At 48.0% G+C, this 17,844-nt stretch overlaps 3 pseudogenes; all 3 read right to left on the reverse strand.

Annotated features, from left to right (window-relative positions):
• LOC127488998 (nucleus accumbens-associated protein 1 pseudogene) overlaps nt 1-17,844 on the reverse strand; it is a 95,723-nt pseudogene that overhangs the window by 66,229 nt on the left and 11,650 nt on the right.
• LOC138848380 (deoxyhypusine hydroxylase pseudogene) lies at nt 11,392-13,487 on the reverse strand (annotated as a pseudogene).
• The window catches only part of LOC138848393 (protein CDV3 homolog pseudogene), a 44,117-nt pseudogene continuing 41,382 nt past the window's right edge, over nt 15,110-17,844 (reverse strand).

The following is a 17,844-nucleotide window of genomic DNA, read 5'->3' on the forward strand; positions in this document are numbered from 1 at the left end:
TTTTTAAAAAGTCACATGTGGACAAGCAAAGGCACTGAAGTAACTGAAGCAATTTCAAGAAATAGGAATTAAGCGCCTTTCATGTCAACACTTTCTATTGACTAATAAAGCCCACATAGTATTCTCAAAAGGATAGACACATTGGTCAATGCAGAACAGACACTCATCAAGTATGACCATACATTTCCACTTATAATCTACACACATAACCACAAACCAGTACTGAGGATGGCATATCTCCAAAGTCACATAGGATGTGCAAGACCACCACAATCTAAAACTACTTTCAAAGAATATATACATGTGGCAAAATACACCTTATTTCACTACAAAGCATATGAAAATATGAACACTAAATGCCATCTATGTCATGTCTTCACACTTGATTCAATCAAATACACCCACACTGTCCAAATTTACAATGCCAGGAGCCCCAGATATAACATTTCCTCAAGTAAATAATCTTCCTTGTTTCATTACTCCCATCATTTTCATTACTACATGTTTTTTCTATAGTAGAAGCTGGTTTGGGAACAGGATAGACAGTTTAGCCACCTGAAGCCAATAATATAGCACATGTAGGACCTTTGGTGATTTACTATTTTTGCACTTCACCTGGAAGTGTTTTATCAATTTTTGGAGCCACTAATTTCATCATAACAGTTAACATTAAGTCACTTACTATATCCAAATACCAAGCACCACTATTATTTATAGTTATAATCCTCCTAGGACTGGCATTGTGGCACAGCAGCTTAAAGCCCCAGCCTGAAGAACTGGCATACCATATGGGCACTGGTTGGAGTCCCAGTTTCTCCACTTCCAATCCAACTCCCTTTAATGCATCTGGGAAGGCAGAAGAGGATGACTCAAGTCCTTAGGCCCCTGTACCCACATGGGAGACCCAGAAGAAGCTCCTGGCTCTGGAATTTGGATCAGCTCAGCTCCAGTCATTGTGGCCATTTGATGAGTGAACCAAAGGATGGAAGACCTCTCGTTCTCTCAGTCTCTACTTCTCTCTGTAACTATGCCTTTCAAGTAAATAAAATAAATCATTAAAAAAAGAAAGGACTGGCACTGTGACAAGTGGGCAAAGTCACTGCCTGTACTTCCAGCATCTCATATGGGCACCAGTTCGAGTCCCAGCTGTTCCACTTCTGATCCAGCTCTAAGCTATGGCCTGGGAAGGCCCGGGTCTTGGAATCTTTCACCTGCATTGAACACCTGGAAGAGGCTCCTGGCACCTTGCTTTGGACTAGTGCAACTCCAACTTGGCCATTTGGAGAGTGAACCAGTAGATGGAAGACATTTATTCTCTGTCTCTCCCTCTATCTATAACTCTGCCCTCAAATAAATAAAATATTTTAAAAACAAAATTAAAAAAAAACACAAAGGAACAACTGGAGCACCTTATAACCCTTCCTTGTTAAAATATAAATAAAAATATTACGTAACATTGTCATGGCTTATTTATAGATTTAAATCTTTTATATCCTATGGCATATCCATTTCAACTACCATTCCAAGATGCTACATCATCCATTATAGAAAAAAACAACTACACTCTCATAACTACACACTAATAATTTTATTCTTAACTAGCTCTTGAATTCCTTACATTATTCCACCTATGTTAACAACCAAATTAACCCATAAGAAGAGCTACAGATGCCCAAGAAACAGATTTAATTGTCTTTTATTATTTATATTTTATTATTCAAATATTAATTGCCCATTCATAATTACAAATTATTTACATAGGATAGATGAAATTAACAACCCCTCTTAACCATAAAAGATACAAGACACCAACAATACTGAAGCTCTGAATATACAGATATGAGGGCTTAACCATGGGCTCTTTATATAATGCATACAAGATTTGAAACCAGGAGAATTATTATTGCATACAGTAGATAATAGAGTTGTCATACCTATAGAAATACCAATCCATATATTACTTTCATCTGAAGATGGCTTACACCCATAAGCTGACACACCATTTGATCTAAAAACAAATTCCATCCCAAGATGCTTGCATGAAGCAACCTTCACATCTACTCCACTTGGTCTATACTATGACAATGCTCTGACATGTGTGGGTCCATATCTCCATGTCTTCAAACCAGGGCCACTAAAATACTTTGAAAACTGACAAATATCTGTGTTACATCTTTATGAATCTAGGTAACATCAATTTAATATTGAATGCAAAATATTTCTGTAATGAAATGCCACAGATGCACCAATATAATGAATTAATATGATCTCAATCAAATTAACAGTATTTATTTATCCAACTAAAATTCTAAATACACAACCCACAAACCCACATCAAAATATATTGAATCACCAAAGATTAAATTCCATAAGAAACAAAGTGAATAAAAGAGTATTCACCTTTTTTGTTATTCCCACAATAACAGGATTACACACTGTAATTATCATCTTATCCCCTAACATTTTATTCCCATCTCCCATCTGCCCAGCTAACAATCAATTCATCTACCTTCAACAGTGATTGGTTGGAACAGAATAGAAACACCGGAGATCAATCCAAACATCTATAACCAACTCATATTCGACAAAGGACCTAAAACCAACCCCTGGAACAAGGACAGCCTCTTCAACAAACGGTGCTGGGAAAACTGGATGTCCACATGTCGAAGTATGAAGCAAGACCTCTACCTTACACCTTATACAAAAATCCACTCAACATGGATCAAAGAACTAGAGATGCACCACGACACCATGAAACTAATTGAGAGCATAGGGGAAACCCTTCAAGATATTGGAACAGGCGAAGAATGCCTGGAGACAACCCCAGAGGCATGGGTAATCAAAGATAAATTAAACAAATGGGATTACCTCAAATTGAAGAGTTTCTTTACAGCAAAGGAAACAGTCAGGAAAGTGAAGAGGCAACCAACAGAATGGGAGATGTTATTCGCAAACTACACAACAGATAAAGGATTAACAACTAGAATCTATAAAATGATCAAAAAACACCACAGAATCAAAACAAACAACCCAATAAAAAATGGGCCAAGGACCTTAAAAGACATTTTTCAAAAGAGGAAATCCAAATGGCCAACAGACACATGAAAAAATGCTCAGGATCCCTAGCCATCAAGGAAATGCAGATCAAAACCACAATGAGGTTTCACCTCACTCCGGTTAGATTGGCTTACATACAGAAATCAACCAACAACAGATGCTGGCGAGGATGTGGGGAAAAGGGGACACTAACCCACTCTTGGTGGGAATGCAAAATGCTAAAGCCACTACAGAAGTCAGTTTGGAGAGTCCTCAGAAACCTGAATATAGCACTACCACAGGACCCAGCCATCCCACTCCTTGGAATTTACCCAAATGGAATTAAAGCGGAGAAAAAAAGAGCCATTTGTCCCTCAATATTTGCTGCAGCTCAATTCACAATAGCTAAAACATGGAATCAACCTAAATGTCCATCAATGGATGACTGGATAAAGAAACTATGGGATATGTACTCTATGGAACACTATATAGCAGTAAAAAACAATGAAATCTGGGCATTTACAACAAAAAGGAGGAAGCTGGAAAACATCATGCTGAGTGAAATAAGCCAGTCCAAAATGGACAAATATCATATGTTCTCTCTGATCGATGGCAACTAAATGAGCCTCTAAAATGATACCCATTGAAGTGAATGGACACTATGAGAGACAATGACATGATCAGCCCTTGTCTAGACTGTTGAGGAACAACTTACTATTTTATTCCTTTTAGTATTTTTGTTGTTGTTGTTGCTCTGTTTGTTCTACATAAGACCACTGGTTGAGCTCTGTAATCAATGCACAATCATTCTTGGGCGTTTAAAATTAACAGAAAAGTGATCTCTGTTAAACATGGTAGTGGGAAGATGTATAGGTCGGCACATGCTCACTCAGACTTGCCTCCAATGGTGGAATGAGAGATGTGCCAGGGGATTTCAACTCAATCTTATCAAGGAGGCAGGTACCAATGCCAGCGCACTTGGTAAAGTGATAAGTATAAGTACACAACCGATCAAAAAGATAGGGTAAGTGTGGAAGAGATATCACAAATAAGACCAGTGTAAACAAATAATGAAGGATAGAATTAAAAGGGAGAGAATGACCCTGCGGGGGAAGCACAACACACAGCAGACTCATAGAATGGCAAACACCCAAAACAGCACTCCTGCCTCAGAATCAACCCTTGGGACATTGGATCTGGCTAAAAAGTCCATGAGAGTCTCACAGGCATAGAAAGCCATTACACGATGGCAAAAAAAAAAATCTAAATGAAAGATCCTGGTAAACAAGACCCCAGCAGAAGGACAGGCCATCAAGGAGAGAGGCGCCTTTCTCTGAAGGGAGGAAGGAACCTCCACTGTGATATGGCCTTACTAAACAAGTTCAGAGTTGGTGAACTCAAGGGGCTTCCATAGCCTAGACAGCTCATAGCAAGAGTCTCGGGCGATTGCTGACATCATAAATAAGAGTGCCATTTGTTAAGTCAACAACAGGAGTCACTGGGTACATGATCCCCATGTAGGATCTCTGTCCTTAATGTGTTTTACTATGAAACTTAAAAACAACACTACTAGTCGAACAATACCCTATACCTTGTGCAGTTGTGTGAGTGCAGCCTATTGAAATCCTTGCTTAGTATATACGAAGTTGATCTTCTGTACATTAAGGTAATTGAAAATGAAACTCGATAAAGGGGGGGATGGGAGAGGGAGTGGGAGAAGGGAGGAGGGCCGGGGGAGTGAGGGAGGTTGGGGGGAAGCCACAACAATACAAAAGTTGCACTTTGTAAATTCACATTTATTAAATAAAAAAAAGAAAAAAAAAAACAGTAAAAAACAGTGATTGTTACAACTCATTCTTAAATAACAATCCATAGCACTGAAAGACAAACCAGGTCTCTAGAATCAATCTCATATTCTGTGATTCAAAAAATTGACTAAGACAGTTACGTTGTACATGCTCACACACAACTCAATTACTTATTAGCACTAGCTTTCATGCCTCAAGCAGAAGCAGTAATTACTGGCCTCTGCCCTAAAATAAAAGCATCATTAGCCATTTCCTCCCTCAAGATGCATCTGTCTCATTTACTTCTTTGATAGTAGTTATTGAAAGTATTTGCCTATTTATTAAGCATTAGCCCTAGCCATCCAATTAACATTGATAAAAAGAAGCAAAAATGTCCCTATATGATCTTCAACTATGATTACCAGAAGCCCATGTAGAGGCCTCTATTGCCAAGGCAATATTCTAGGAGGCTATGGCATAATATGAGCCACTACAATCTTAGATCCCTTAAACAGACTACAGAGCCTATTCACTTTTGAGGATCCCTATGAGGAAAATCATAACAAGCTCCATCTCGCTCTGTCAAACACATCTGGAATCACTAATCACTCTTTCATTAGTGAGCCACATTAACATTGATAATTGAGAGTTCTTATTCAAACATCATGAAAATTTACAAGATCTACAGCTCTAACACTGGCCCATGGCCTAATAACATCAATATTATTTTGTCTTGCAAACTCTATCACAGGCAAACTTCACTCTTTGGCCAAGGACTACAAAACAATTTCACCTCTAGCAGCAGCATGATGAACCCTTAGCAAACCTAACTCACTCAGCCTCAGGGCCAATCATTAATTTAATCAGGTGGCTCTTCACATAGTCATCATTCTCATAGTCCAAACTTACTACCATCCTAACTGAGACTAACCGGTGAATTAACACTGAACTCAGTCTACCTCCTAATCATAACACCACAAGGAAAATTTATATATCCTATCAATAATATCCCTCTTTGATTCACATCAAGAAATAACTCATTCTCCATCACCTTCTTCCCTACTATCACCCAATCCTCAAATCATTTTAGGACACATACTTTTTTTTAAAGATTTTATTTATTTTGAGAGGTAGAGTTACAGACAGTGAGAGGAACAGAGAGAAAGGTCTTCCATCCATGGTTCATTCCCCAAATGGCTGCAATGGCCAGAGCTGCACCGATCCAAAGCCAGGAGCCAGGTGCTTCTTCCTGGTCTGACATATGGGTGCAGGGGCCCAAAGACTTGGGCCATCCTCTACTGCTTTCCCATGCCACAGCAGAAAGCTGGATTGGAAGAGGAGCAGCCAGGACTAGAACCAGCGCCCATATGGGATGCCGGTTCTGCAGGCGGAGGATTAACCTACTGCACCAGCGCGCCAGCCCCAGGGCACATACATTTTAAACAGAGTTTAAAGACAACATTAGGTTATGAATGTAAAAACAGAAACTTAAGTTTCCTTATTCACTAAAGTATGCAAAAACCACTAACTCATGCTCAGAAATATGACTTGCTTAATTTATAAAGGATAGAAATAATCCATTGGTTTTAGGAACCAAGAAATTAGTGTAACTCCAACTAAAACTAATCTATTTTCTTCCTCTATAACTTGACTAATTATAGTAACAGGCACCAATATTTATGAGGAAATTGCTTTTTAAATCTCTAATGTGCCTTATTTATTTAATTTTATTTGAGAAACAGGGCCACATTCCTATCTGCTAGTTCACTACCAACATGTGTGGTGCCAAAAATTCCACGTGGGTGGCAGCCACTCAACTACTGCTGTTTCCCAAGATATGCATTAGTGGGCAGAGTCAGAAGCCAGAGTCAGGTCTCATGCTCGGGTATTCCAACATGGGACACGGACATCTGAACCAGCATTGTAACCTCCTGCTGAAATACTGGACCTGTACTGGGGGTAACTTAGGAATTTTCCATGCGGGATGTATATTTAAAAACACATAGAATACATAGGGGTCAATATGATCTGTGTTTTCAGGGATCGCTCGGGGGTCTTAGAATTTGACCTCCAGAGAGAGGGGAGGGCAGCTCGGATTTCTTATCCTGAAGTGAAAACTAGTAGGAAGCACAACCCTAAAGCCTGGGAATAACACCAGACACACCCCAAGGCGAGCCCTGGATGGTGGGAGGATTCCCAGCACGGGGCGGGCATTGTGACCCCAACTCAACAGAAGAACGAGACCCGGCAGGGGACACCCCCCACCGCCATATAGGTGCTTCCTCTGGGGTCCACCTGACCACACTAGGACCCACAGTGCGCACGCCCTGGGGGGACCGCCTGGACCCCGGGGCCACGAGGGGCCGCGCGGCTGCTCCACCTCCTTTCTCAGAGGCCGAGGCCGCCAGGCGGCGTCTCCACAAGAGCCCTGCCGGCCGGGGCTGTTCTGAGAGGAGCCACGCGGACGCCGTCACGACCACGCACGCCCGGGGTCCTCGCTCTCCCTTCCCAGCTGCCCGCTCCAGGACGGCCTCAGGGCCCCAACGGCGCCGCTCTGGCCGCGGACACCAGAACTCGCTAGGCCTGAGGAGCCGGCGAGGAAGGCGCCGCGCGGACGCGGGAAAGTTCTCGGGCCCGGGCCGAACCTGCGCCCTCACCTGGCGCACGACCCGCGGGCCCACCCTTCCTGCCAGTGTCCCCCGCTGCCGCTCGCCGCCTTGTCCGGGGATCAGGGCTGGAGCCCTGGACGCCCGTCAGGTAACCGCACAACCCCGGACAGAAGAGCAGAAAGGCGGGCTTCGCGGAGAAAATGGCGGAGAGAGCGGAGCCCCTTTTATAGCCCTAGTAGTGGGGCGGGGACCCCTGGGAGACCGACTCTGATTGGACAGCAAGCAAGGGCACCAACCAATCATAAAACGAATACTATAAAAAAGACAGCCAGGAACCGGGAAGCGTTTGGCGGTGCTCAGGCCAGGCCGGCGACGGTGAAATGCAGTGTGGGACACAAAGTCGTGACCGTTGAAGGTCTTGACCTTGATGGAACGTGAGGAGGGATGGGGGAGGGCGGCAAGCGTTACCCGCAGGCTCTGTCTTCCGTGGCTCTGTAGGATGAAACCACAGCGGGAAAGATGGCGCAGAGGGGAAATCAGAATTTGTCCTTTGGCCGAGTGACTGTCAGGGGTTCCATAAGGACCCAGGTTCTCGGGGCCAGCATCTGACACAGGATAACCCCGTGCAAGGACGGAGGTGGTGGGGACTCCCCTGGAGGGGCTGAGCTGGGTGGAGTGGAGGAGCGCTGTGAGGGAGAGTGCAAAGAGGAGGGTGCGCTGGGGATGGATGGGTTAGGAGATCCTTTCTGTTCCTCATCAACCGTCTGGATATTTGTGCAGGGAACCCCAGGGGCCCTGGGGGCATTCAAACAACACAAAGCGGCTCACCTGTGCCTCTGCCCCTCACTAGAGGGAAGCAAGAACAGGTGTCAGCCTAAGGGCTCTTGGGGTTGCTCTGTGAGGTGGGGGTTGTAAATAAGGTGTAGGATACTGGAGACCAGGACTGACTCCGTGTGAGGGGGGCACTGGTGATGCAGGGGAGGAAGGGCAGGCAGGCAAGGGTGGGGAGGGGGAAGGTCCTGGCCCGGGTGGAGGGTGGATTCTTTTGGGGGAGAGGTGATGCTTGATGCACAGACACGGGGTGTCCACATTGAGCTCAGCCCCAAGCTGAGCAACTTCTGAGCTTCTCTGTAATTCTGGAGAAGGAGATGCCCCAGCTCAGGCAGAGGGCAAATGGGTCATTTCAAGTTGTGATCCTGGAAGGGGGAGGGGGACAAGCACAGAGAACAAAGACGAAAATTCCTGAATGGTCACCGTCAGGACACTCAAGGTTCCTTTTACTACTTTGAACTTCAGGACTCCATCACCCACCTGACCCCTATCCTGCACCCAACAAATGAATGTCAGCTCTAACCCTCCAACAGGTACCCAGCCCCAGACCTGTCCTGTCCTTTCTGGCAGCTCAGGGTCTGGCCTCCGAGTCGCTCCTGCGGGTTATAGAGGCGGCCGCCAGGGAGCGCCCTGCACCCAGCGTGGAAGTCACCAGGCCACTGTGGATCGCAGGTTGGCGGGGGCGCACTTCCTGCGGGTCAGAAGCCCGGCCTTGTCGGGGTCCTGCCGGCTCCTTTCCACCTGCGCTACCTGGCAGCCGTGGGCAGGGCGGCGGTTTCCCTGGACAGCCGAAGGGGTCTCTGAAGCTCCGGGCACAGCCTCGCCCCGCGCCGCCTGGAGCACCAGGCACTGTGGGGCTTTCTGCAGCAGTCGCACACGGCCACTCCGCGCGCACCCCTGCTGCCCAGGCTCCCGGGGATCCGGAAATCCCTGAGGCCAGAATCCCTGTGCCGCCGTCGGCCGTATGTGGGCGCCTTCGTGGGGAGGACAGGTGTCCACGTGCCCATCACAGCAGATTCAGCAGCAGTGACAGAGACCAACAAGGACGCCAACCGGGTTACCTGTGCGCCCAGCGCAGATCTGTGTCTGGAACCTCTGCACCCCACAGTATTCATAGACACTGGCATAACTCGCTTACAACGTAACTGTGCATCAGGATTTTCATTATCACATAATTATTATTTTCATTGTTAGCACGCGTGCACACACACGCACGCCCCACGCCAGCTGCCCTGCGTGCATTCGGCTCCAGGAGCATGCACCTGCTGCGCTTGCAGAGATCTCAGCAGAGCAGAGGCACCGCTGGACACTGGAATAACCCTCTGTCTCCTCATCAAGGCTTTGCGCTGCTCGAAGCCCCTCTCTCAGGTGGGCAGAGGGCATCCGTCCACTGCCGGGACACCCGCACCACCGGGCCGGGCCACGTCCGAACTTTGGGAGGGGCCCCAGGTGAGGCCCCACTTTCCCCTTGCGGGCGGCCAACGACACTTGTGTGTCCACATCGCGGCCGCCTGCCCTGCCCCTGGGGCGCACGGAGCGGGACTCAGGGACAGTGGAGGCCAACTCCATACACAGGACCGCGCAGCTGCAGCAGAACCCGGGGCCGCCCCACGTGCTTCCAGGTTGGGCCCAGCCATGCGCAACCGAGGGCGCAGACTCGGAAACGTGTGGACTCCGCCAGCAGGCTCCCCATGCACACGCGCGGGAGCCCCCATTAACCACCCTGGTCCCCCTCACACGGAGCCTGGCCGCTGCCTTCCCCGGGGGAGAGACCCGGAATTGCACGCATCCTGGAAGACCCGATGCCGGAGTCCCGAGACGACCTAGGAGCCAGGAAATGGGGTCCGCAGCCCCAGATCGAGTCCAATCTCCGGCGAACAGGTGTGGAGCTCAGTCTCTGGCATGGCTGGAGCGATCCTGTGGGTATTGCCGGGCTCCTGGAACTGCTCCCGGGCACTGTCATCCCGGCCCAGTGTTCTCCAGATTCCGAGCTCCGGAACGAAAAAATAGAAGCGTCCGCCAGGGGGCGACCGACAGCCCCGCCAAGTTGGGGAGACCCAGGCCCCAGGCGGGCAAAGGAGCTGCACTCCCGACTCGGGCCCATCTGCTCCACTCCACGCGACTGTCTCATCCCGGGTCGTCGAAGCTCCCTCCGACTCTGCCTTTCTAATAAATATTAATACAGAATTTTAAATACTGATAGAAACAAGCCTCACAAGCGTTGCAATAGGCGCAGTGAGGGGAATAGAGGCGGGGTCTGATGACCGGAAGTGATGCGGGGGCTCCGGGCAGCGCAGGACAGTCACAATAAATTCCATTTGTAGAAACTCTTGAGCTTTATTAAAAGGAAAACGTTAAGAAAGTTTCCAGCAATAAAAATTCATAAGTATTCCAATCAGAAAAGAGAATCCTGGGTTTTCAACACGAATTTTTATTTTAAAGATTTATTTGAAAGGCAGACGAGGAGAGAGAGACTGAGACCTTCCATCTGTTGGTTTATTCCCTTTATAGTCACAACGCTGGCAGGAGCCAGGAGCTTCTTCCGGGTCTCCCACGTGGGTGCAGGGGCCCAAGCCCTCGGACCATCCTCTGCTGCTCTCCCAGGCGCATTAGCAGGAGCTGGATCCGAAGCGGAGCAGCCGAGCCCTGATCCAGTGCTCACATGGAATGCAGGTGTCACCGTTGGTCCCTTTAGCCATAAATTTATTGGCGCTCTCAAGCAGAACTGGGGCCCCCCTGCCCTGGCTCAGCTCTGACCTTGCGCTGGGTGGGTGGAGAGGGGGGCGTTGGAAGGGCAGTGTCTGCTGCTTCTTCCCTGCACAGGAACCTGCGGTTCTCCCTTAAATGCTGGGCAATGCTGAACCGGGGACGGTCAAAGCCAGGGGATCTTTTGTCCTTTCTGTCTCCATGCGAGGTCAGCGCACATGCTCCCCGTCCCTGGACACAGCTTTTGCCCGCGCAGATCCAGAACCCGAAGGCTCTGGGAGGAGTTCCGGCTCCAGCCCATGTTTCCGTCTCTGACTCCTCGGTTCCCTGCCTTCCGCGGCCCTGACGCCCGTGGTTCCTGGTCTAAAACGCACCGCGTCGCGCATCCGTCTGTGGGAGGGTCCGTGACGGTTCTTGGGGCCACAAAGAGGGAACAAAGTGAGAAAAAATATGAAAGATGCAAATGAAAAATCGGGATGAAAGATGCTATCATGAGCATCAGGCAAACTTTAGCGCCAAGATCTAATGCGACACTAGGAAGAATTAAAATGTATGGAAAAACTTCACAACCCCAAATACAGAAACATAGAGGAATGCACTTTGAGGCAAGAGAAAGAATGCCATAGAAAGGAGGAAGAGATGAGGATTCATCAACGTGAGATGGAAGAACAAATGAGACCCAAGAGAGGAAAGTTACAGTCATATGGGCTAAATGGGCCCAAGAGAAAGAGACGTGAGAATGGGAGGTGGAGGAGCAATGGACAGCGAAAGTCCCAGAAATTCCTACCTCCAGGTGGTGGTGGCGGCGGCACAGGTGACGAAGCTAACCCTGGAGTTCCGCAGCACCATGAGTGGTTTCGTCATGGGAAGCGGTATGCGCACTGAGCACTTTGGGCAGGGAGGTGCCGGGCCTGTGGGTGGACAGGGTCCTAGAGGAATGGGGCCTGGAGCTCCAGCAGGATATGGTAGAGGGAGAGAAGAGTATGAAGACCCCAACAGAAAGCCCGATTTTAGACGTGACAGAGAGGCTTTCATTCCATTTGGTTTTGTCTTTTCTTGTTTAGATATCAATCTTTTACATTCATGCATTTTAGTAAAAAAATCTTCCTTTTTATGGATGTTAGCAATTTATTGACCAAATATTTGTAAATGGTCTGTTTGGGCAGGTAAAATTATTTAATGTAGTGTCTGAAACAGGAGAGTATTTCTTCCCCTTTTATTCCCATTTTAATCTTTTTAACTGTATAATGTTCCTGAAGTTATAGCAGTGTATGTGTGCCACTGAATTTCCGAAGTGTACCAAGTTTTTTCCTGTGCTTCAAATAAATAAAAAATTAGTTATAATATTGACCTTCAACTTTTTCAAGTTTCTATGTACATTAGGCTAAAAGGTTCACTGGTGCTCGTGACCCCACCAGGTCCAGCCAGCGACCGCCTCCGCTCCCCTTTCCCCGCCCTGAGGACCGAGTTCGAGGCCTCCCATCCCCGCTGTCCCATTCTGAGGGAAGCCTGAGCCACTGTAGCCCCAGCTTCTCAGTAGCTCAGGCACAGCCCCCGGGTCCCCCCACAGGCCTCGTGCCTGGGAACTTTGCGCGGTGGAGCCCTGCGCTAGGCCCTCGGGGGCTCCAGGCGGATGCACAGGTCCCTGATTGGGTGGGGCGATCAGAGCGTCTGCACCCGGGGAGGCGCGGGAGCAGGCAGCAGAACCAGCACCATCCGGGGGCGGGGCCTGGAACCTCTGGGGGCGGGGCTGGAACCATCAGGGGCGTGTCCTGAGCCTTCCAGGGCGGGACTGGAACCCCTGGAGGCGGGGCCCGACCCCGGGGGCGGGGCCGGCCTAGGACACGCCCGCCTGCAGCCGCTCCAGCCGGTCCGCCTACTGGGAGGCCGCCAGCGCTCCTCTGGAACACGTCCAGGGCCGCCCCGCAGCTCTCCCTCACCGCGCGCTCCGGGTCCGCCGCGTGGGCCCGCAGCGCCGCCAGGCAGGCGGGCTGGGCGATGGCGCCCAGGGCCTCGGCGCACTCGTGCCGCACCGCGGGGCTCTCGGCCCGGCGCGCCAGGGCGGCCGCTCATGCTGCAGCTGGTCCGGCACGTAGCCCACCTCGTGGTGGACAGGGCGCGGCCTCCTCGCCGCCGGCGCTGCGCAGGGCGAACCGGGCGCAGTAGCGGTCGAAGAGCGGCCAGGCCTCGTCCGGCAGCGCCTCTCGCAGCCCCCACGTCGTGCTCCTCAGCGGGCAGCGCGGGGTCCACCGAGAGGTAGGGCCCGGCCGCAGGCTCCGCGCCGCGCTGCGGCCACTACAGACGCCCACGGCCAGCTGGCCCGTCTTGGCCACCGCGATCATGGGTCCGTGGAATACGTCTTCAGGAGCTCCAGGACCTTGGGGACCCCCAGGGCCCCCAGGGCCTCCCTGCAAAGAACGGCCCCAGAGCTCGCGGGGCCGGAAGCTGAGGGCTCATATGATTCACTGCAAGCCTGAGAGCATCTGGGCCTTTGAATGGCACCCGCGGTTTCCGGGAAATGTCAGTGCAGGCTCAGCTCTGCGTTCTACACATCCCTGCTCCTTGTTTACAAAGAAGACGTGGACGCTGAAGGAGCTTCCTGCGTTGTCTGGTGTTACAGGAAGCAAGCTTTGGTGCTGAGTGTTTTTAAATGGCTATGAAAGCAAAACTGAATGGTGAGTCTTTTAATTCAGGGATATGCAATTAAGACTGGAATGAGTGTAAGACTATTGGTCTAGGGAGAAACTGGATTTGATGAAGTGGCTCTTTCACGGCCCCATGATCTATTCTTTGGATGTTTTTAAAAAGTGGAAAGGTCATTTTGCTGCATTTCCCCATTCTTGTTTTTAAGGAACAACAGATTCCAAACCCTACAAATGGCTTGTATTGAATTTTACATTTGAATTACAGATTGTTAAATATGAAAAAACACACAAGAACATTAAGCAAAACAAAATGGGTAAACTAACAGTGTAAAAGGTTGTCAAAGGTATGAGACAGCCCAAATTATCTCACAATGTTGGTGAGAGGTTAAAACAGTTCACTCTTGCCGGCGCCGCGGCTCACCAGGCTAATCCTCCGCCTGGGGCGCCAGCACACCAGGTTCTAGTCCCCGTCCGGGCGCTGGATTCTGTCCCAGTTGTCCCTCTTCCAGGCCAGCTCTCTGCCATGGCCAGGGAGTACAGTGGAGGATGGCCCAAGTGCTTGGGCCCTGCACCCCATGGGAGACCAGGATAAGCACCTGATTCCTGCCTTCAGATCAGTACTGTGCGCTGGCCGCAGCGTGCCGGCCTCAGCGGCCATTGGAGGGTGAACCAATGGCAAAAGGAAGACCTTTCTCTCTGTCTCCTCTCTCTCACTGTCCACTCTCCTGTAAAAATTTTTTTTAAAAAAGTAGTTCACTCTTTTTGGAAAAGGATCTGGTAGCTTCCAAAAATGTAAACCCAAACCTTCTGTAAAATCCATCTACCAATTATATTCCCTAGTATGTATTCCAGAGAAAGTTAAAAAAATTACAGAAAGTCTTAGCACAAGTGCACATAGCAGTTATGTTGATAATAGCCAAAAACTGGAAAGAGTCTAAGTTCTGGGAATATACTAAGGAGTAACAATAAAGTATTTGTAAATGAACATGGAAAAATCTGAAAAATAAGAAAATCAGACAGAAAAAGCTATGTAATATATGACTCCATTTATATGAAACTATACATAAAACTAATCCCTGCTCATAAAAGTAAAAAGTCAAAGCAGTTGTTGGCATTGAGATGAGCAAAGGTAAGGATGCAAGAGAATAATCCAAAGAGAACATGCTGGGATAGTGGTAATCTCCAATATTTTATAAAGAAAAGTAAGAACCAATGACCAAGTGGGGCTTATCCCAGGAATCCAACATTGGTTTAGGATTAAGAAAATGCACAATGTAATTCAACACATTAACAGTACGAACAAGGGAAATTGTATAATAAAAGCCTATGATGAGACCAATAGATGTATCACAATTATATGTACTTATGGATAAATTTAATATGGGAAACATCTGTATACTGAAAAACTAAGACATTGCTGAAAGATATTTCAGGAAAATTAAAAGATTTTATCATGCTCACAGTTTAGAACCTTGATATTTAGGAATTTCAAATTCTTTTTAAAGTGATTTATAGAGGGGCCAAAGGTGTGGCATAGCTGTAAAGCCACCACCTGCAGTGCTGGCATCCCATGAGGGTGCCGGTTTAAGTCCCGGCTGCTGCACTTCCGATCTAGCTCTCTGCTATGGCCTGGGAAAGCAATGGAAAATGGCCCAAACCTTTGGGCCCCTGCACCCACATAGGAGACCCGGAAGAAACTCCTGGCTCTGGCTGCCAATTGGGGAGTGAACCAGGAGATGGAAGATCTCTCTCTGCCTCACCTTCTCTCTGTGTAACTCTTTCATATAAATAAAGAAATCTTTAAAAAAAATAAAGTGATCTATAGATTCTAAGCAATACCCAACAAAATCTCATCAATTTCTTTTTAAAAGCTTTATTTCTTTGAAAGGCAGATTTACAGAGGCAGTGAGAGAGCGAGTGAGTGAGAGAGAAATTCCAACTGCTTGTTAGCTCTTTATCCTTCTGGCTTTCTACATGCTTGGCAGTGGACTGCAGGGACAGGAACTGTGTGTCACTGTGTATCTCTGGTGGCCCTTGTGGCATCTTCCTGGTTGTGGTTAGCCTGGCTCCAGTCGGCCTGTACACACACCACTGTCATCGCTGGTTCTGGAGTTTCTATAACAATTACTGGAGCACGGCATGCTTGTGCTGGAGCGGTTTTATTCCATGGGCCTGAAGATTTTTCTATACCACCACTGCCACCTCCATCTTCTTCCCAGTTATCACCTGGATCTTCTCTCATTATCATCTTCTTCCTTTTCACTTATCTGCATCGCCTGAACTTGGAGGCCACTATAATCCACCTCTTTTTGCTCAAACTCTTTCCATTCGTCTTCATCTTTCGTCACGGCCTTGGTGGCAGCCCCGGCGCCCAAGGTGCTGCTGTCTCCCGGCCCAGCCCCCTCACCCACCCCACCGCCCGCTGCTCTGCTGCTCCTGCCAGGACTGCCCTCCACACCCACGGCACTCGCCACAGGCTGCTCTGCTCTTCCTCCTTCTTCTTGTCCCTTTTGTCGAAGAAGTTGTCCAGGCTCCCCTCCTCCATCTCAGCAGGGGCCATGGCTTCCTTGGCCAGGATGGGTGGGGCCCGCAGCAGGTGCAGCCCTCAGGGCCCTGAGCAAGGGCTCCAGGTTGGGTCTGTGCTCACGGGGCCAGGTGTGGCGCAGCCCCAGCCCTGAGGGGTCCCTGAGGTGTGGGCAGCAGGGTACGTGGCTCCCACTGTGTGCTGAGGAGTGCTGGGTCCAATCATGCAAGTTCAATTCATGCTAACTATCAAAGAAAAATGAAGCATTTTTCATCTTTCAAACTGTGGTTTTCACACTGTAATTTTTCTATCTTAAAATACAAACATACTAATCATTGTGTCACACTTGTCAACAGTGATCAGGACAGTTACATGCTGTATTAGTCTGTAGTCTGGGAACAATAGGTTACACAATATAAGGTAGCCCAGGAGTGTAGTAGATTATATCAGGAAAATTTGTGCAAGCATAATCTATGATGTTCACACAACTACAGAATCACCAAATGATGCACTTTGCAGAATTTCAGTTATTAAGTGAAGAAAGACCATACACACACACACACACACACACTACATCTAGGAAAGTAGATGTGAAATGTTTTTATAGTTCACTCACTTTCTATTTTTAAGCACACAAACTTACCAATGTCATGGTGCCACTGTAGTATTAAACTGAAAACTACCTCATGTCCTCATGTGTTTATTTAACTTCTCAAGTTTCAATATATTTAACATGCACACAGATGCTTCAAGAACTTTTTCTTTCTTTTTCGTGTAGTCTATAATTTTTTTTTGGGGGGTGGGGAATACAACTCCATGTTGCAAAATTACACCACAGCCCCTCAAGGCAATCACCAAATCTGTGTTGTTTATTTTATCACCAGAGACTGACGAGTGTCTTGCGGGTTAAAAGTGCTTAACAAATATGAACATGAAAAATTTAAAAGTGTTATTTAGTCTCTCAAGACTTACCATGTTCTTCATTTCACTTGAATTTTCCTACTTTGTTCCACTTTCTTTTGCAGTAGTCAGTCTTCAAAGATACTAGTGCCACTGACAGTCATGAATTTAGTATCACTGAAAACAGAACAAAATCACTTGCCACTCTCTTTAAAACAATTTATGTCTATATATATTTAAATATTTTATTTATTTGAGAGGCAGAGTTACAGTCAGAGAGAGGGAGAGACAGAGAAAAAGGTCTTCAATCTGCTGGTTCACTCCCCAAATGGCCACAATGGCTGGAGCTGGGCTGATACGAAGCCAGGAACCAGGAGCTTCTTCTGGGTCTACCACATGGGGGCAGGGGCCCAAGCACTTGGGCCTTCTTCCATTACTTTGCTATAGCAGAGAGTTGGATCAGAAGAGGTGCAGCTGGGACATGAACCAGCACCCATATAATGTATAGAGTATCTCCAAAAACCCTATAAAAACCCTAACAACCTTACTGTAGAGGCCACCGATCCAAACCAGCTACATCTGGTGCGGACATTGGTCCAAACTCAAGTGTTTTTTTGTTTGTTTGTTTGTTTTTGTTTTTTTTTTGACAGGCAGAATTGACAGTGAGAGACAGAGAGAAAGGTCCTCCCCTGCCATTGGTTCACCCTCCAATGGCCGCCATGGTCGGCACGCTACAGCCGGTGCACCGCGCTGATCCGATGGCAGGAGCCATGGTCTCCCATGGGGTGCAGGGCCCAAGCACTTGG

The sequence above is a fragment of the Oryctolagus cuniculus genome, unplaced genomic scaffold (assembly GCF_964237555.1).
Source record: "Oryctolagus cuniculus unplaced genomic scaffold, mOryCun1.1 SCAFFOLD_57, whole genome shotgun sequence".
NCBI classification, from domain to species: Eukaryota; Metazoa; Chordata; class Mammalia; order Lagomorpha; family Leporidae; genus Oryctolagus; species Oryctolagus cuniculus.